Source organism: Neophocaena asiaeorientalis, unplaced genomic scaffold, assembly GCF_003031525.2.
Source record: "Neophocaena asiaeorientalis asiaeorientalis breed wild unplaced genomic scaffold, Neophocaena_asiaeorientalis_V1.1 scaffold171, whole genome shotgun sequence".
NCBI classification, from domain to species: Eukaryota; Metazoa; Chordata; class Mammalia; order Artiodactyla; family Phocoenidae; genus Neophocaena; species Neophocaena asiaeorientalis.
The window spans coordinates 5,226,390-5,248,023 of NW_020174013.1; positions in this window are offsets into that span (position 1 = coordinate 5,226,390).

The following is a 21,634-nucleotide window of genomic DNA, read 5'->3' on the forward strand; positions in this document are numbered from 1 at the left end:
TATTGTCATTGGCTCAATTTCTGTCTGTTTGGACTCTGAATTTCTGCACATTCTGGAACTGAACAGTGTTCCAGATTTTTGTTGTGATCACCAGCTTAGTAAGTACATACGGCTTATCATAGTATAAAAGCATCATCTTGCAAACAACAAGAGACCTAACGATTTTAGTCACCCAGAATCTTATCATTCCAGTATCTTGAGTTTAAGAAAGCATCTCAGCAAACAGTCACTCCCTTGTTACATATGCACAATTTTCAATTAGGCTAACCTCCACATTTTGGCTAAATTTTTTCCAAATAACCCATAAACTGACCATCATAAATAAATAAACAAACAGGAAGGAAGAAGAGGAAGAGGAAGGACATTCACATGTGTGATCCTTGTTTCTACTGTATTTTACCAAAAGCGTATTTCACAACAAGACCTTTTCATATGAATACTGCAGCAAAAGCAGAGCCTACCACCCTTTCTACTCTAGCTTGAATAACTCTTGGAATACTTTTAGCCTTCTTCATTTGTTGGTTTTGTTTTGTATTGCTACCACACTACACATTATAGTTAAAAATAGATTTTTTTAAGTACCAATAAAATTCCATGTATAAATTGCCCATGATTACCACATTGAGTCTATATAATTCCCATTTCTGCCTCGTTGGTGTCTTTCAGTAATGCATCACACTCCCGTGCATATTCCTGCAGCGCGGCCCCTTAACCTCCTCAAAGTGGGCAAGGTGGACACGCGACCTTGGGCTTGCCAGTCAAAGTGAAGAAGATTCCCCTGGTTCTGACAGTGTTTCTTCAACACGCTCTCCGGGGGGGTCAAGGAGAGGCCCCGCAGCCTGGGGGCTGCACCTCTGGAAAGGATGGCTCCGTCTTCTCCACTCCAATATGAGGCCCAGGTGCTGGAAGCTTCCAGGGGACACCTTCACAGTTGTTCTCCCGAGCACACTGAGGTTGCTCCATTTTCACCTTCAGGTGCCTCTCTTCCTCAGGTGTGTCTTCGTCCTTTTCCAGAGGATAACTGCAAGCAGGTGGCTGCATCTTTAATGTGGAAGAGCAGAGTGCAGAAACTGTTGCAAATAAGGAGAAGGAGCCATGTGGCTTACAGGATTTTGGTGCTCCAGTTGGGTGTCAGGCCTGTGCCTCTGAAGTGGGAGAGCCGAGTTCAGGACATTGGTCCACCAGACGCCTCCCGGCTCCATGTAATATCAAACGGCAAAAGCTCTCCCAGAGATCTCCATCTCAACACCAAGACCCAGCTTCACTCAACGACCAGCCAACTACAGTGCTAGACACCCTATGCCAAACAACTAGCAAGAGAGGAACACAACCACACCCATTAGCAAACAGGCTGCCTAAATTCATAATAAGGTCACAGACACCCCCAAAACACACCACCAGACGTGGTCCTGCCCACCAGAAAGACAAGATCCAGCTTCATCCACCAGAACACAGGCACTAGTCCCCTCAACCAGGAAGCCTATACAACCCACTGAACCAACCTTGGCCACTGGGGGCACACACCAAAAACCACGGGACTGCGAAACGGAGACCCCAAACACAGTAAGTTAAGCAAAGTAAGAAGACAGAGAAACACAAGGCAGATGAAGGAGCAAGGTAAAAACCCACCAGACCAAATAAATGGAGAGGAAATAGGCAGTCCACCTGAAAAAAAGTTCATAGGAATGATAGTAAAGATGATCCAAAATCTTGGAAATAGAATGGAAAAAATACAAGAAACATTTAACAAGGACCTACTAAAGAGCAAACAAACAATGATGAACTACACAATAAATGAAATTAACAATTCTCTAGAAGGGATCAATAGCAGAATAACTGAGGCAGAAGAACAGATAAGTGACCTGGAAGATAAAACAGTGGAAATAATTACTTCAGACCAGAAAAAAGAATGAAAAGGATTGTGGACAGTCTCAGAGAAATCTGGGAGAACATTAAACACACCAACATTCGAATTATAGGGGTCCCAGAAGAATAAGAGAAAAAAAAGGGACTGAGAAAATATGTGAAGAGATTATAGTTGAAAACTTCACTAATGTGGGAAAGGAAATAGTCAATAAAGTGCAAGAAGCACAGAGAGTCACATACAGGATAAATCCAAAGAGAAACACACCAAGACACATATTAATCAAACTATCAAAAATTAAATACAAAGAAAAAATATTAAAAGCAGCAAGGGAAAAACAACATATAAGGGAATCCCCATAATGTTAACAGCTGATCATTCAGCAGAAACTCTGTAAGCCACAAGGGAGTGGCAAGACATACTTAAAGTGATGAAAGAGAAAAACCTACAACCAAGATTACTCTACCCAGCAAGTATCTCATTCAGATTCAACAGAGAAAATAAAACCTTTACAGACAAGCAAAAGCTAAGAGATTTCAGCACCACCAAACTAGCTTTACAACAAATGCTAAAGGAATTTCTCAAGGCAGGAAACACAAGAGAAGGAAAAGATAAAAGATCTACAAAAAAAAACTCAAAACAATTAAGAAAATGGTAATAGGAACATACATATCGATAATTCCCTTAATTGTAAATGGATTAAATGCTCCCACCAAAAGACATACACTGGCTGAATAGATACAAAAACAAGACATGTATATATGCTGTCTGCAAGAGACCCACTTCAGACCTAGGGATACATACAGGCTGAAAGTGAGGGGATGGAAAAAGATATTCCATGCAAATGGAAATCAAAAGAAAACTGGAGTAGCAATTCTCATATCAGACAAAATAGACTTTAAAATAAAGACTATTACAAGAGACAAAGAAGGACACTACATAATGATCAAGGGATCGATCCAAGAAGAACTTATAAAAATTGTAAATATTTATGCACCCAACATAGGAGCACCGCAATACATAAGGTAAATGCTAACAGCCATAAAAGGGGAAATCAACTGTAAAACAATCACAGTAGGGGACGTTAACATCCCACTCTCACCAAGGGGCAGATCATCCAAAATGAAAATAAATAACGAAACACAAGCTTTAAATGATACATTAAACAAGATGGACTTAATTGATATTTATAGGACATTCCATTAAAAACAACAGAATACACTTTCTTCTCAAGTGCTCATGGAACATTTTCCAGGATAGATCATATCCTGGGTCAAAAAATGAGCCTTAGGAAATTTAAGAAAATTGAAATCATATCAAGTATCTTTTCCAACCACAATGCTATGAGACTACATATCAATAACAGGAAACAATCTGTAAAAAATACAAACAAATGGAGGTTAAACAATACACTACTTAATAACCAAGAGACCGCTGAAGAAATCAAAGAGGAAATCAAAAAATGCCTAAAAACAAATGAAAATGAAAACAGGATTACCCAAAACCTATGGGATGCAGCAAAAGCAGTTCTAAGAGGGAAGTTTATAGCAATACAACCCTACCTCAAGAAACAAGAAACATCTCAAATAAACAACCTAAACTTACACCTAAAGCAATTAGAGAAAGAAGAACAACAACAAAAAAAAAACCAAAGTTAGCAGAAGGAAAGAAATTATAAAGATCAGATCAGGAATAAATGAAAAAGAAATGAAGGAAACTATAGCAGAGATCAATAAAACTAAAAGCTGGTTCTTTGAGAAGATAAACAAAATTTATAAAACCATTAGCCAGACTCATCAAGAAAAAAAGAGTGAAGACTCAAATCAACAGAATTAGAAATGAAAAAGAAGTAACAACTGACACTGCAGAAATACAAAGGATCATGAGAGATTACTACAAGCAACTCTATGCCAACAAACTGGACAACCTGGAAGAAAAGGAGAAATTCTTAGAAAAGCACAACCTTCTGAGACTGAACCAGGAAGAAATAGAAAATATAAACAGATCACAACACTGAAATTGAGACGGTGAATAAAAGTCTTCCAACAAACAAAAGCCCAGGACCAGATGGCTTCACAGGCAAATTCTATCAAACATTTAGAGAAGAGCTAACGCCTCTCCTCAAACTCTTCCAAAATATAGCAGAGGGAGGAATACTCCCTAACTCATCCTATGAGGCCACCATCACCCTGATACCTAAACCAGACAAAGATGCCATAAAGAAAGAAAACTACATGCCAATATCACTGATGAACATAGATGCAAAAATCCTCAACAAAAAACTAGCAAACAGAATCCAACAGCACATTAAAAGGATCATACACCATGATCAAGTGGGGTTTATCCCAGGAATGCAAGGATTCTTCAGTATATGCAAATCAAGCAATGTGATACACCATATTAACAAACTGAAGGAGAAAAACCACATGATCGTCTCAGTAGTTGTAGAAAAAGCTTTTGACAAAATTCAACACCCATTTATGATAAAAACCCTCCAGAAAAGAGGCATAGAGGGAACTTACCTCAACATAATAAAGGCCATACACAACAAACACACTGCCAAAATTGTTCTCAATGGTGAAAAACTGAAACCATCTCCACTAAGATCAAGAATAAGAAAAAGTTGTTCACTGTCACCACTGTCACTCAACATAGTTTTGGAAGTTTTAGCCACAGCAATCAGAGAAGAAAAATAAATAAAAGAAATCCAAATTGTAAAAGAAGAAGTAAAGCTGTCACTGATTGTAGATGACATGATACTATACATCAAAAATACTAAAGATGCCATCAGAAAACTACTAGAGGTAATCAATGAATATGGCAAAGTAGCAGGATACATAATTAATGCACAGAAATCTGTTGCATTCCTATACACTAGTGATGAAAAATATGAAAGAGAAGTATAGGAATAACTCCCATTTACCATTGCAACCAAAAGCATCAAACACCTAGGAATAAACCTACCTAAGGAGATAAAAGACCTGTATGCAGAAAACTGTAAGACACTGATGAAAGAAATTAAAGATGATGCAAACAGATGAAGAGATATACCATGTTCTTGGATTGGAAGAATTACATTGTGAAATCGACAGATTCAATGCAATCCCTATCAAACTACCAATGGCATTTTTCACAAAACTAGAACAAAAAATTTCACAATTTGTATGGAAACACAAAAGACTGCAAATAGACAAAGCCGTCTTGAGGGGAAAAAATGGAGCTGGAGGAATCAGACTCCCTGACTTCTGACTATACTACAAAGCTACAGTAATCAAAACAATATGGTACTGGCACAAAAACAGAGACATAGATCAATGTAAAAAGATACAAAGCCCAGAGATAACCCACAGATCCATGGTCAACTAATCTATGACAAAGAAGGCAAGGATATACAAGGAGAAAAGACAGTCTCTTCAAAGTGGTGCTGGGAAAACTGGACAGCTACATGTAAAAGAATGAAATTAGAACACTCCCTAACACCATACACAAAAATAAACTCAAAATGGATTAGAGACCTAAGTGTGAGACCGGACACTATAAAACTCTTAGAGAAAAACATAGGAAGAACACTCTTTGACATAAATCACAGCAAGATCTTTCTTGAATACACCTCCTGGAGTAATGGAAATAAAAACAAAAATAAACAAATGGGACCTAATGAAACTTCAAAGCTTTTGCACAGCAAAGGAAACCATAAACAAGACCAAAAGACAACCCTCAGAATGGGAAAAAAATATTTGCAAACGAATCAACAGACAAAGGATTAATCTCCAAAGTATATAAACATCTCATTTCTCCATAGAAGACATACAGATGGCCAAGAAGCACATTAAAAGCTGCTCAACATCACTAATTATTAGAGAAATGCAAATCAAAACTACAGTGAGGTACCACCTCACACCAGTTAGAATGGGTATCATCAGAAAATCTACAAACAACAAATGCTGGAGAGGGTGTGGAGGAAAGGGAACCCTCTTGCACTGTTGGTGGGAATGTAAATTGATACAGCCACTATGGAGAACAGTATGGAGGTTCCTTAAAAAACTAAAAGTAAAATTACCATATGATCCAGCAATCCCACTACTGGGCATATACCCTGAGAAAACTATAATTCGAAAAGACACATGCACCCCAATGTTCACTGCAGCACTATTTACAATAGCCAGGTCATGGAAGCAACCTAAATGCCCATCGACTGACGAATGGATAAAGAAGATGTGGTACATATATACAATGGAATATTACTCAGCCATAGAAAGGAATGAAATTGGGTCATTTGTTGAGACGTGGCTGGATCTAGAGACTGTCATACAGAGTGAAGTAAGTCAGAAAGAGAAAAACAAATATCATATATTAATGCATATATGTGGAAGCTAGAAAAATGGTACAGATGAACCAGTATGCAGGGCAGAAATTGAGAGACAGATGTAGAGAACAAACATATGGTCACCAAGGGGGGAAAGCGGCAGGGGGGTGAGGGTAGTGGTGTGATGAACTGGGCTATTGGAATTGACATATATACACTGGTGTGTATAAAACTGATGACTAATAAGAACCTGCTGTATAAAAAAATAAAATTTAAAAATAAAAAATAAGAAAGCCCAGAGATAAACCCACGCACATATGGTCACCTTATCTTTGATAAAGGAGGCAAGAATATACAATGGAGAAAACACAGCCTCTTCAGTAAGTGATGCTGGGAAAACTGGACAGCTACATATTAGAGAATGAAATTAGAACACTCCCTAACACCAAACACAAAAATAAACTCAAAATGGATTAAAGACCTAAATGTAAGGCCAGACACTATAAAACTCTTAGAGGAAAACATAGGCAGAACACTCTATGACATAAATCACAGCAAGATCCTTTTGACCCATCTCCTAGAGAAATGGAAATAAAAACAAAAATAAATAAATGGGACCTAATGAAACTTAAAAGTTTTTGCACAGCAAAACAAGATGAAAAGACAACCCTCAGAATGGGAGAAAATATTTGCAAATGAAGCAACTGACAAAGGATTAATCTCCAAAATTAACAAGCAACTCATGCAGCTCAATATCAAAAAAGCAAACAACCCAATCCTAAAATGGGCAGAAGACCTGAATAAACATTTCTCCAAAGAAGATATACAGATTGCCACCAAAACATGAAAGAATGCTGAACGTCATTAATCATTAGAGAAATGCAAATCAAAACTACAAGGAGATATCACCTCACACCAGTCAGAATGGCCATCATCAAAAATCTATAAACAATAAATACTGGAGAGGGTGTGGAGAAAAGGAAACCCTCTTGCACTGTTGGTGGGAACGTAAATTGATACAGCCACTATGGAGAACAGTATGGAGGTTCCTTAAAAATCTAAAAACAGAACTACCATACGACCCAGCAATCCCACTACTGGGCATATACCCTGAGAAAACCATAATTGAAAAAGAGTCATGTACTACAATGTTCACTGCAGCTCTGCTTACAATAGCCAGGACATGGAAGCAACCTAAGTGTCCATCAACAGATGAATGGATAAAGAAGATGTGGCATATATATACAATAAAGAAGATGTGGCAAAAATATAAAAAGAAACAAAATTGAGTTATTTGTTGTGAGGTGGATGGACCTAGAGTCTGTCATACAGAGTGAAGTCAGTCAGAAAAAGAAAAACAAATACCATATGCTAACATATATATATGGAATCTAAAACAAAAATTAAAAAATGGTCATAAAGAACCTAGGGGCAGGATGGAAATAAAGACGCAGACCTACTAGAGAATGGAACTGAGGACATGGAGAGGGGGAAGTGTAAGCTGGGAGAAAGTGAGAGAGTGGCATGGACATATATACACTACCAAATGTAAAATCGATAGGTAGTGGGAAGCAGCCACATAGCACAGGGAGATCAGCTCAGTGCTTTGTGTCCACCTAGAGGGGTGGGATGGCGAGGGTGGGAGGGAGATGCAAGAGGGAGGAGATATTGGGTATATATATATGTGTATAGCTGATTCACTCTGTTATAAAGCAGAAACTAACACACCATTGTAAAGCAATTATACTCCATTAAAGATGTTAAAAAATAACAATAATGCATCACACACACAAACCAATGGGCTGCAGAATGATCATTAGGTGAGTAATCATCCCACACATTGGTGAGTTGCCCATGCCTTCAGCAGCAATATATATTGCAGGCCTGGAAACTACAAGCTTTTCCTTTCCTTCCATTATATATAATACAAAGGAGCTTATTTTAATCATTCAAAAGAATAATGTTCTTCTCCCTTGGAAGCTTTTTCTGTTTTATAGCATAAGCTAGCCTTTTTTCAGAATAAAATGACTGCTTTTTTAAATGGCACGTCTTAAAAGTTCTTCTCTCAGCAGGTCACTGATGGTGGGAAAATATCCCTCTGTTCGTATCAAGGTTTGAAAAAAACAAAGTTGTTTGAAATACAGTTTCTCTTAAACCTCTTTACGCCCAAGAAGGGCATATGGAGAAATAGCTCTTCACACGGTTCCCACTGCTTATATAGTTAATACACCACAGATTTATATTAGTTAAGGGCCAGGATATGAGAAATGCCGGCAAAAACAATAATGGGATAATGGGAGGTTAAAATTGGAATAAGGACAAGAAACTATTGAGTAGTGGTAACTACAGAAGAGAAGAGGAAATGGGTGGAGTAGAATGGGAGAAAAGGTGATGAGGGTTATGATACGTCTATAGTAAGTTTGGGAGAAAATTCTTAAGTATTACAGTACTTTGCCGCAAAGAAATGAGAAGCAAAAGATTTTTTTCTACTCGAAGGTTCTGTAGTCTTAAAACCTTGATTTCCTGCTCTTACCAAATGAATCTTTAGTTGAATCTTTGCCCGATTGATTATCTAAGCAGTAAGAGTCCTATGAATTTTTTTGCCTACAGGTCACTATTTTAAAAAGGAAAAGAATGCCAAGATGTTCTTTAAATTTCTGATTAGACACAAGGAAATAGGAAAGAGATAGAATTGAGAATAGGAAACTAAGCAGGGCAAGAAGCCCTTTCTCTATTATCTGTAAGCTAGCTGTTGACCTGTGTTATCATGGAATTTTAAAGAGTTTATTGTATCAATTTGCCCTTAAATTCTCAAAAACAAGAACCAGAATCTCAGTCTACAGAAAAGCTTTTGACTGACTTATGACATATTTCTTCTGCTCAAGACGAAGAGGAAACTCGGTTAGTTTAAGCATCAAGGTGCTTAACTATCTCATAGATTTACTTCATTAAACCCTCACTCTAAAATGTGTGTATCATTTAAATAAAGAGATCTTTAATATTCTATGTTTCCACCTGGCTGCTTTATAAAGACCTACATTTAGATTGAAAAGAATTTAATTGGAGAGAAATTTAAGGGTAGTGTGAATAAAGTAGTAAGCAATGAAGGAAGGCAAAACCTTAGATTTAAATAGCATATAAAGAAGATATTAAAAAAAAAAGAAGATATAGGCAGGTACCATATCTATAGGGGATGAATGAGAAGTCAGAGATCAGTAATTGGGATCAAACCTGTGGCAACAAGCCTGCAACCTGTAGTAAGAAGGTATTAAACTAAAATGACTAAAATCAGAATTAGGTTATGGATGTGTATACAAGGTCCAAGTCAGAAATACAGGTTTCAGAAACAGAAGACATCAATGAATCCACCAAGAGACAATCCATTAAGGCCTCAAAGCAAAACTAGTCATGATATTGTCTGCTGACACCAGGAATTTCCTAGGCTTTCTAAGTGGGTTGGGTCATTCTGAAGGTTAATTATGAAATCAGTTGCTTTTCCAAGTCCTGACAAGGTCAAGAAATATCAAGCCTTATTCATGACTCTGCTCCATGCTTAATCAAGTTCTACCCTGAATAGATACAGAAAGCTTTTCTGAAGGAAGTTCACAGGTTAGGCTATCCCAGGAAAAGTCTCAGAACCTACATTCCCACTGAAGCAAGGCTCTTTGAGTCAGAACTCAAAACTTTTTACATATGGTTCCTGGCCCCGGAAATAGTTTCAAGGTCCTAAGTGGTATTCATATACACATCATTTCTTCTTCAGAAACAGGATCCACCAGATGGGTCCAGTCACTCTCTTACTCCAATAGTGTTATAGGCACAAAAGTTGTCATGAAGGTAGCCAGGGTCCTGTGCACCTCCAGCTTCTATTTCACAGTCCAGCCTAAATAGGCGAGCCCCCTACCTCCTTTACTTTACTGTGGTGCTCCATGCCTAGACCAAAGCAGACATGAATTGATTGATGCTCAAGGTAGCTGTATTGTCAGCCTCTTTCCCCAGTCTCTACCCCAAGCTTAGAGTCAGTACCTGAATGATAGAGTTAAAAAAAAGAAGAATAGTGAGTAACTTGAAGCTTTCCCTTTAAGAACAAGTACCCGGCAAGGATGTCCCAGCCCACCACTCTTTCTGATACAGTGCTAAAAGTTCTTGATAATGCAATAGGCAGGAAAGGGAAATAAAAGATACAGATTGAGATACAGACTGAGAAGGAAGATATAAAACTGCCTTCATTCACAGATGGTATGATCATCCATGTAGAATATTTTTTAAAAATCAACAAAAGAACTCCTGAAACTAATAAGTGATGGCAAGGTTGCATGCCACAAGGTTAACATACAAAAGTCAATAGTCTTTCTATACACCAACAATGAACAAGTGGAATTTGAAATTAAAAGCACAATACTATTTACATTAACACCCCCCTCAAAAAATAAAATACTTAGGCACAAATCTAACAAAATATGAGCAACATCTATATGAGGAAAACCATAAAACTCTGATGAACAACATCAAGAACCAATTAAGAGGACAGTTTATGTTCATGGATAAGAAGACTCAATATTGTCAAGATATTAGTACTTCCCAATCGGATTACAATCAAAGTTCCAGCAAGTTATTTGTTGATATCAACAAGCTAATTCTAAAGTTCATATGGAGAGGCAAAAGACCAGAACAGCCAACACAATAGTGAAGGAGAAGAATAAAACTGGAGGACTGAAGCTACCCAATTTCAATACTTACTATAAAGCTACAGTAACTATGACAGTGTACCGTTAGGAAAGGAATAGACAAGTAGATCAGTAGAACAGAATATAGTACACAGTAATAGACCCCCATAAATACCATCAACTGATCTTTGACAAAGGGGCAAAGATAATACAATGTAGCAAAGATAGTCTCTTCAACAAATGGTTTGGAAACCTTGACACTCACATGCAAAAAAATAGATCCACACACAGATCTTACACCTTTCACAAAAATTAACTCAAAATGGATCATGGACCTAACTATAAAATGCAAAATTATAAAACTGCTACAAGATAACATAGGAGAAAACCTAGATGATTTGGGTATTGTGATAGCTTTTTAGATACAACACCAAAGGACTGATCCATGAAAGAAATAATGAATAAGCAGGACTTCATTAAAATTTAAAACTTCTCTGTAAAAAAAAAAAAAAAAAGCAATATCAAGAGAATTAGAAGACAAGTCACAAACTGGCAGAAAAATCTCTAAAAGACACATCTGATAAAGGACTGCTATCCAAAATATACAAAGAACTCTTAAATCTCAACATTAAGAAAACAAACAACTTGATTTAAAAATGGGCCAAAGACCTTAACAGACACCTCACCAAAGAAGATATACAGATGGAAAATAAACATATGAAAAAGTTCTGTAAATCATATGTCATTAGGGAATTGCAAATTTAAACAGCAGTGAGATACCACTATACACTTATTAGAATGGCCAAAACCCAGAACACTGACAACATCAAATGCTGGTGAGGACTTAGAGCAACAGGAACTCTAATACACTGTTGGTGGGAATACAAAGTAGTACACTTTGGAAGACAGTAGTAGTTTCTTACAAATCTAAACATACTCTTATCATATGTACCAATAATCACGCTCCTTGCTATTTAACCAAAGGAGATGCAAAGTTATGTCCACACAAACGCCTGCACATTTATGTTTACAGTAGCTTTATTTATAACTGCCAAAAGTTGGAAGCAACCAAGACATCTTCAGTAGGTGAACGGAGAAGTAAACTATGGTAGTTCAGACAATGGAATATTATTCAATGCTAAAAGAAATGAGCTACCAAGCAATGAAAGGACACAGAGGAACCTTAAATGCATATTACCAAGTGAAAAGCACCAATCTGAGAAGTCTATATACTATAGGATTCAAACTATATTACACTCTGGGAAAGGCAAAACTGTGGAGACAGTAAAAAGATCAGCAGTTGTCAAGGATTGGGGATGTGTGGAGGTATGGACAGGCAGAGCCCAGAGGACACTTAGGGTCGTGTATATACTCTGCATGATACCACAATGTTGGATACACATCATTATACATTTGTCTGAACCCAACGAATGTACAAAACCAAGAGTGAACCCTTAAGTAAACTATGGGCTTTGAGTGATTAAACTGTGCCAAGATAGGATCATTCTTGGGTTAAAAAATTTTTAAAGTATCATTCGGTATGTTATGTTGAAAATGGGGGAGGCTATGCATATGCATGTGTGGGCAATTTGGGTATAAGTCAATCTCTGTATTTCCCCTCAATTTTACTGTAAACTTAAAATTGCTCTGAAAAATAAAGATTTTAAAATAAACCTGGAAAAAACACAGAACTAAGAAACAGAAGCACAGAATTTCAGAGAAGGCATTCGACTAGCATCCAGAGAAAACTGGAAGAGGCACAGCTTGTGTTCACATATATAAGAACAGGTTTGTGTCCAGAGTGTGAGATCAGCTTGGAAGGCAATTTTGACAAGGAAATGAGGAGCTATACTTTTTTCATTTCTTATAATGGGTTAGATCTGCATTACAGTGCCAGTAGTGTTCTACCATTGTTCCTGAGATCAAGGTTGTTGCTTTTAGACATCCTTCTTGATATTAACGGCTAAGTGCTAATAGACGTGTTAAGAAAATGTGGAAGCAACAAACTATGTACTCTTTGCTCTATTTAAATCTATCCATGGGCACTCTAAACATTTGTATCACATGTCATATTGAGGACTGTCTTCCCTAAGTTAAGCACCAGTTCCTTTAACTACTTGATATTATTTAAAATCCCTTCATTTTCTTGATCAACTCCTCCTTTTTAATCATAATTTGACTTCCTTTTTCCCAGCGGTAAATTCTTCAAGGCCTTCTGGCTGTCAAGGGGAATTTGAAGATGGGAATTTGGGAGGGGAAAGGGGGCCAAAGACTCAGAGACTGACTTGTTCTGCCCTGGTATGGCTCTGTCCTTCAGGCCTTGAAGGATATGTCTATGATATTAGGTTCCACTTCTATTCTTACCCCTCTTCCTCTAAAATGCTTCTAACATTTTGCTATTCTTCCTAGTCTCACAGATACACAAGCTCTATAATGACATTAACCACACTATAGGAGATGCCACTGGTTTTCTTGGGCTGGTTTTTAATTTAATTTAGTTATAGCTTTAATGCAATAATTGCTGCTTGTCTCCTCCCTCCATTCTGATATTGATTTTGTGAAATCTGTGAACAAATTTCTCAGAGGAAATTCATTTTTAATGACATTAAAAATATTTAAGGAAATTCAAACCAATATCTATCAAAATTAAAACTACATATAATCTTTTCCAGAAATTTCACTTCTAGGAAATTATTCTTGTGTGACGTGATATAATACAAAGATACTCATTGAAGCTTTAGTTTCAATAATGAAAGGAAAATGCAGCAATCTAAATGTTGATCAGTCATTTTCTGACATTAAATAACTTCTCTGCTCCTCAACATGTATATGCATGTGTGTGTATTTGCATATATATACATTACATATATGTGTATATATATATATAATATAATATATATATGGATATATAAGCAGAAACCTTGCAGAGCTATGATGACCAAATAAAATACTGAATGCCGAGTGCCAAGTACCTGTTACAGCATATCTGGGTCACAGCAAATGCTAAATAAATTATATTACTATCATCATTTAAATTCTAGCTCTTTCGCTAGATTTAGAATCACTCATTACATCAATCTTGCTAAAGAATGTTTCTAGTTATGTAATAATATAGGTAAGTATGCTGGCGAAAATTATACCAGCTAAAAAAAAAAAGCTATTGGCAGTCTAGTTAGGTATTTAATTCACCTGCAAGGCTGCACTATAAGATTGGCAAATAGTGTCTGTCACCTGTTGAGTTTTTATACAATAGTCACAAAGAAAGCCATTAATCAACTCATTGAATCAGACTGACACTTAAATATTTGATCTTTCAGATTCACATTGAAAATATTGATACAATTCTGCACTACTTTTAGTAGTTAGTAAGTTCATCACACTTGGATGTATAGTCTGGAGGAGTTCCTTTTCCCTACTTATTCTGAGCATTCTTAAAGGAAATTGGAGACTCAAGAGGGAGCAAAGGGACTTACCTGTGATCACTGTTAAGTGTTCATTATTTTTCTCTCCCTGTCTTTGGTGATGGTGGTAGCTACGAACAAACTCTACAGTTTATCTGAGATACATTTAGTGATCCAATTGGTAACATTAAAACTCATTATGTCTAAAAATTGTGCTGGATATTATGGGCTTATAAATATAAAACCAGTAGGGACTCTGTCCTCAAGGAGCTTATAATTCACCACAGAGGATATATTATGAACATAAATATAACACAGAAAGTATGGATGAAATGAGAGTAAGAAAATAATCTACTCAGATTATACAGCAGCAGTATTCACAATAGCCAAAAGGTGGAAACAACCCAAACCTTCATCAACAAATGAATGAGTAAACAAAAGGTGGTATATACATGTACAATAGAATAGTATTCAGCCTTAAAAAGGAATGAATTCTGACACATGCAACAACATGGATGAACAGTGAAGAAATTATGCTAAGTGAAATAAACCAATCACAAAAGGACAAGTACTGTATGATTCACTTTTATGAGGTACCTAGAGCAGTCAGATTCATAGAGACTGAAAGGAGAATGGTGATTTCCAGGGGTCAGGGCAAGGAGGTATGGAGAGTTCATGTCTAATGGGTTCAGAGTTCAATACGGGATGATGAAAAGTTTCTGGATATGGATGGTGATGATGACTGTACAACACTGAATGAACTCAATGCCACTGAGCTGTAGACATTAAAATGGTTAAAATGCTGAATTTTATGCTATGTATATTTTACAGTAATAAAAAGAAAATAAATAACAGGCAGTTTGATATAAATTTAAATTTTGATATATTCAATATATTTCCTAGAAAAAGAGGGATAATCTTGACCTAACCCAGGTGCTTCGTATCCAGAGACATCCTGAAAATGCACAGAAGAAGAAGAATTGTATCTGTATGCTACAGACCAGAATGCTATTAAATATTAATAGGATAAGTGATATGAAAATAAAACTATATGTAATCCTTGCATGCACATAAAGAAGAGTATCAAAAAATGATTACTTGTTGAGACAAAAAATGGCCGGGCTTTCTTATATGACAGAAGTTATGTTCCAGGGAGACTATTCTCTACTGACTCCACCAAGTGCATTAATTTTGTTTGCTCTTTGATATGTCCTAATAGCAGTAAGTCTTTACTATAATTCTTTTTAACAAGCTTTTATATTTGAAAGCTATGTTCCAACGCAACTAGTCATTTCCTTCAACTATATGTGTGAACGTAATCATTGGTGCCTTTTAAATATAGTTTAAGTAGAACATTTGACTCATTCAGGGAACTGAGTTTCCGGAAGGGAGCACTGTCTTTCCATAACTTAATCACAGGGTATTTATAGCAGTTTGAAAGCTGGTCCTGTTTCCAGCGAAGTGAATGAAGTTTGATAAATGGCAGACTATTGGTTTCTCATTCTGGATGCCCTTGCTATTTGTACATGAGACAATGAATCATACTGCTTAAAAAAGCTAACAGTGTATTTATGTATAGGAATAGCATCTAAGATTCTGCTTATATACTGACAGTCTTGTGTTGATGGTAATAAAGCCTACTATTATCTTGCCAGCATATCTAATGCTGGAGAGTCCTTCTGGTTTAAGAAAGAGACTTTTAAAAATACTAACTGCTCTCAGCAGCATCTAGTACAACCTGTGAGAGGCTGTTTTTCTGATGCATTTATAACTGCGAGGAATATAATGGTATCCCTTGAAAGTGAATCCAGAATGTTCAACATGTTAGTGAAATTTATCAATGCAACAATTATTTAAGAACTCTATTATGATGTATGGAGCTCTGACAATATGCTCTTTGAGATGGTGCATAACTCCGTGGCCAGCTAAACGTAAGCAAGAATTTGTTTCTTCCTTCAGAAGCTCAAAAAACTATGTTCAAAGGTATTATTAAATAACCATTAGACATATGCAAGTTAAAATATATTTTCCAATTTTTTCTGTCACTGTTTCCCTTTCCCACTGTCTCCCCTGGATTATGCAGATTAATTTTCCTTTTGGAATATAGTTAATACCCTAAAATGCACACAGTAGCCCTCCTTATCCATGGCAAACACGTTCCTAAGACTTCCAGCAAGTGCCTGAAACCATGGATGGTACTGCACCCTATATATACCATGTTTTTTCCTATACTAACAGGCAGGGTGGAGATGGCATGAATGCACTGGACAAAGGGATGATTCACATCCCATGTGAGAAGGAATGGGGCAGTGGGAGATTTCATCATGCTACTCAGAACAGCAAACAAGTTAAAACCTGTGAATTGTTCATGTCTGGTATTTTCCATTTAATATTTTCAGACTGCAGTTGAGTACAGGTAATTGAAACTGGAAAAGGAGAAACTGCAAATAAGGAGAGGATACTCTACTGAGTATGTAAGGCTTTCCGCCTGAAAAGAGAAAAAAACAGGTCGTATGTTCCTACTGCCCTGAGGAAACTTGGGCAATGTTGACAGTAATCAACACTTCCTTGAATTCGTCTCTGAATTTACTAGACACCCCTCCTGATTTATGATCATGGGCAATGAGTGAAGTTAAAATAAATTTAAGTATCCAGAGATGTATTTCCATATATCTCTGATAACTAAACTCAATTACAAAGTGTGCCTAAAAGGAGGGATTCACATAAGATTTTCTTTCTATCAAATGAGATGATGATCTATGAAACCATACATACAGGGCACTCATCATTAAAAGAAACTACTTAATATACTGAGGGTAGGAAAGGCATTCAGAGGTTTGATAAATATTTAGATGTGTCCAATCCAGTCTTAGAAGTAGCCCTATATAGCATTATTCACCAGCAGAACAATATTTCATAGTTTAGGAGGACAATTTTATGCAATCAGTTATTAGTTTCTGCATATTACATTCATATATTGCCTTAGTGACAAACTCTACTGCATTCCTCTAAGTGATATCAAGAGGCTATTATACCCAAAGAGCTATCCTTACTGTGTTTATTCAATTATCCATATTTCTTCGTCATTTTCACATTTATCCTTAAAAACTCCTTGTAACTTGCCTTACTCTTATTCCATCATCAAATGCCTTCAGATATTAGAAAAAACATTTAAAATGATATTATATTTATGGATCTGAATAAAAATGTATCCCAATTGTGTGAACAAAATTCCATCACTTTTTTTTTTTTTAAGAAATAGTCTCCTTGACTGAAGAATATCTGGACGTATTAGGAATGTGAGCTGTCTGGAAGAAACAGACAATGCAGGTAGGTTTGATTTCTCTCAGGGAGTTAGAAAACCTCTCTTCAATGAAGGAGGATAAAGCTATAATGATTCTTCACAAGGAAGCCTGATCATGAGCAACTAAATGAGCCACTTTTATGGCCATTAATGATTTGGTCAGAAATGAAAAAAAAAAAGACTCACTGGTTACTTGCTCCTGTGAGTCAAACATAAAAACACAACACAGTGAAGCATATTGTTTACCTGAATTTTAGAGGAAACACTGAAGATATTTTCCAAAGTAAATAAATTGATCACTGTTCTAAATCCAATAACTAGTCTTCTTTTGTTTTTGTCTCCTGGTCTACTTTCCTTATATAGTAGCTATGTAGCCCAGATTTTTTTATATATATACAATATATTTTTACAGTACTCACAAGGTATCTGCACAAAAGAGACTGAGTTGATATCTATACATGGAAAGCTAATGGGACCCTGTGAACCTGGATATTGACACCCTCACCCTCTGCCATCAATCTAGAACACTGCAGAATAAACATTATCATCACAACTGTGCAATACATGAGAATTAATCATGACCAAAAATATGACAGAACCCCCCCGTTTAGTGTACTGTTATATGTAATTGTCCGTAACCATAGTTACAAGAAACTTTGGCAATAACAGTATGTACAAAAGTTGGAAATGTAGTACTGTTTTTAATGAGTAATAGAGTCTTCCATGAAAATGATGAGAATGGTAAACACATCCTTTTCTTCCTAAATTGTGTTTGCTTAGAAAGGCCAAGTCTAATGGAACCATGTAAGCCTTCATTTGTTGAAAACAGGAATGTGAACTCTGGTCTACAAAAACTATGAGACATCAGGAATACACCTAGTGGAATAAACAAATACAGCAGAAACCCATGACAATGAATTTATATAAGTATTCCTTTATCTGAAAACTAGGGCTTTTTTTTTTAAAAGGAGGATATGGGGACAATTTTTCAGATAGAAAAAATAAGTGTATAGTTTACCTGCTATCTTAAAGAATTCTGCTAATTTTCATGTTAAAGCCATTATTTATTTAAAATGATGATAGAATCCAACTAAAGTTCTGAATACTCTTTCAGTCTCTGAGATTGCATGAGTCAGGATTTTTTATGCACCATTGCCTGCTTCAGAAATTCTTAACAGGCCACTCAAGAAAGATAAAAAGCCATAGGTTGTATATACAATACATGACTATGACCATAAAAGTAGTTCATCTCTTACAGGCTCATTGAGTTTGCAAGTCATCTGTGAATGAAAAAATTCTTAACTTTTCCAGTCATAAAGCTGTGATTAGCTCAACTGTTCTGCTATAAAAGAACCAAATGATTCCATTAATGGATTTTATGAATAAGAAGCTTAGGGCTTTATATTTTTCCTCATACTCCTCACCTTGTATTCTAAAACTGTACTTATACACAGAAAGCCAAGTGTCATACAGTGATAAGGTGTAAAATAAAATGTATGAGTTTAATTTTTATGTTTAATCAAAGGAAAATATCAAATAATTGATATTTTAAAGTACACTATAATTGTAACTACATACAAAATAAGGAGGAAGAAAGTTCTTAATCAACACATCAAAAGGTTAAGTAATCTAGAAGATTCACTGAATCCTATCTTGAGGCATAAATTTCAATAAGGTTCTCCAATCTGCTCTTTCAGTTGGTAGTTGAGAGCCTAGATAACTTCCACTCCTCTCCCACCCTACCTATGTTACAAAAGAAAATGGAGGTTTTATTATTGAATGAAGTTTTATTATTATATGAATTCTTGCTCCAACTGCTCTACTACCATGACTTTTATTCCTTTTACTTATTAATCTCATAGAAAAATCCCACAGAATAATTTAAGAAACCTCAGTTTTTAAAAAAATCATCAAAATTCTGAAAATAGACCCATTGGAGTCTCTGTGTCATGAATAGTTAGTTGTTAGGGACTCTTATATGATTTAAAGGATTTCAATCAATTGATTGGTAATTCACTTTATTTTTTACTCTCATTTCTCCTTAAACAGAGAGGATATTTCAATTCTCTCCCAATATTTAAGAGCCACCTACTTGAAATGACCAGGATGTTTTCTTTTAAGAACACAAAAAGCAAATCCTTGAAAATTCTTAGTTTAAATGGGTGACTTATCTGATCTGATATTACCTGGATTGTATTGATGATGTTTCCTTGTAAGACAGAAAACCTCTAAATATTCTAAACTTAAGGCTCATGAACCTTTCCAACATTGTGGCAAATCTTCTAGGAGGTATTAATTACACACAACCAGAAAGTTTCATCCCTGTCACTATGGCAAGAGGATTTTAATAAGTATAGTTACACCTATCATGCTCAGTATCATTTATATTTCAAACCAAATAATACTATCAAAACAACTCCATTTGTGGAGGAAAGGTTTAATTTAGTCTTACTTATCCAGCAATATGATAGATTAAAAATTAAATGTATATGAAAACAGATAACCAGGAATAAGAGTCAGAAGAAACTACCAACAAGAGATTTAGATGGCCAAAGAGTTCAGATGTTTCAATGATCAGATACAGAATATAAGAAAAAAATAGATATATAAAGATATATAAAGAAATAAAATATGAATAAAATAAACAAGCCACTAAAAAATTTTAAATACCAAAAATATATGAAAAACAGAATTTTAGAACTGAATTTTAGAGAATTTTAGAACTGAAAAGTATAATTCTTGAAATTAAAAAAAAAACCTGAATGAACAGATTATGCAATAGATTAGACAGTTAAAGAGAGATTTACTGAACATTGTGCTAAACCTGTATTATTATCCAGAAGACAGCACAGGGAGAAAAGAAAATGGAAGAGATCAAAGAGAAAATAAGAGACATGGAGGATAAAATAAGAAGATATAAAATATGTTTAATCCTAGTCCCATCAGAAAAAAAATAGAATAGAGGAGAGAAGATATTCAAAGATACAATAGTTGGCAATTGTCTAGAACTGATAAAAGCTGGATTCACAAATAAAGGAAGTACAATGTATAAGAAGACAGGCAAAAAGCAAAAACAAAAACCCTCCATCTAGATATATTGTGGTAAAATTATAAACTACCAAAGAAAACAACAAAATATTAAAAGAAAATAGAAAGTACAGTTGTCTCCAAGTATCCATGGAAGATTGGTTTCAGGACCCCTCCCACTCCAAGGATACTGAAATCTGGATGCTCAAGTCTCTTATATAAATTGATGTTATATTTACATATATCCTACGCAAATCCTCCCCTATATTTTAAATAATCTCTAAATTACCTATAATACTAAATATAAGGTAAATAATCCATAAATAGTTGTAAATACAATGTAAATGCTATGTAAACATTTGCTATCACATGGCAAATTCAAGTTTTGCTTTTGGGAACTTTCTGAAATTTTTTAATACTTTCAATTTGGTTGAATCTGCAGATGCAGAACCCATGGATACAAAGGGTCAGCTGTAAAGACAGATCTCCAAAACAGTTGGGAAAAAAAAAAAAGAATAACAGCAGACTTTTCAAAAGCAACAATGAAGAATGAAATCAGTGATGTTATCTTCAATGGGCTGATGTTATTTACAAAATAAATGCATAAATTAAAGACACAGAAAGGTCAGAAGTAAAAGATGGAAGTATATATTAATAAATTCTAACTAAAACAAAGCTAAGACAGCTATATTAATATAACATTAGAACTTAGGACCAGTGTGTTATTATACAATGAAAATTTTTATTTGATCAGAGAAATATAATTCTAAACTTGTATGCATTAAATAATAGCCTTGAAACATAAAGAAAAAATTAATAGAATTTAGAAGTACACTGCAAATAACTTTGCTATTATAGTAGGAGATTCTGTCCTCCTGATACATAAAGTAGACAAAAAATTAAGGCTATAAAATAATTAGATAACCAAATTTTCAAATTTTACTTATAAGGCTAATATATGACTCTGCTCTCGACAGAGAATATACAATCTTCTCAAAAGTATGTGAAACAGATATTTTTAATTGACCATATATTAAGCCAATAAAGCAAGTCTCAACAAAATAT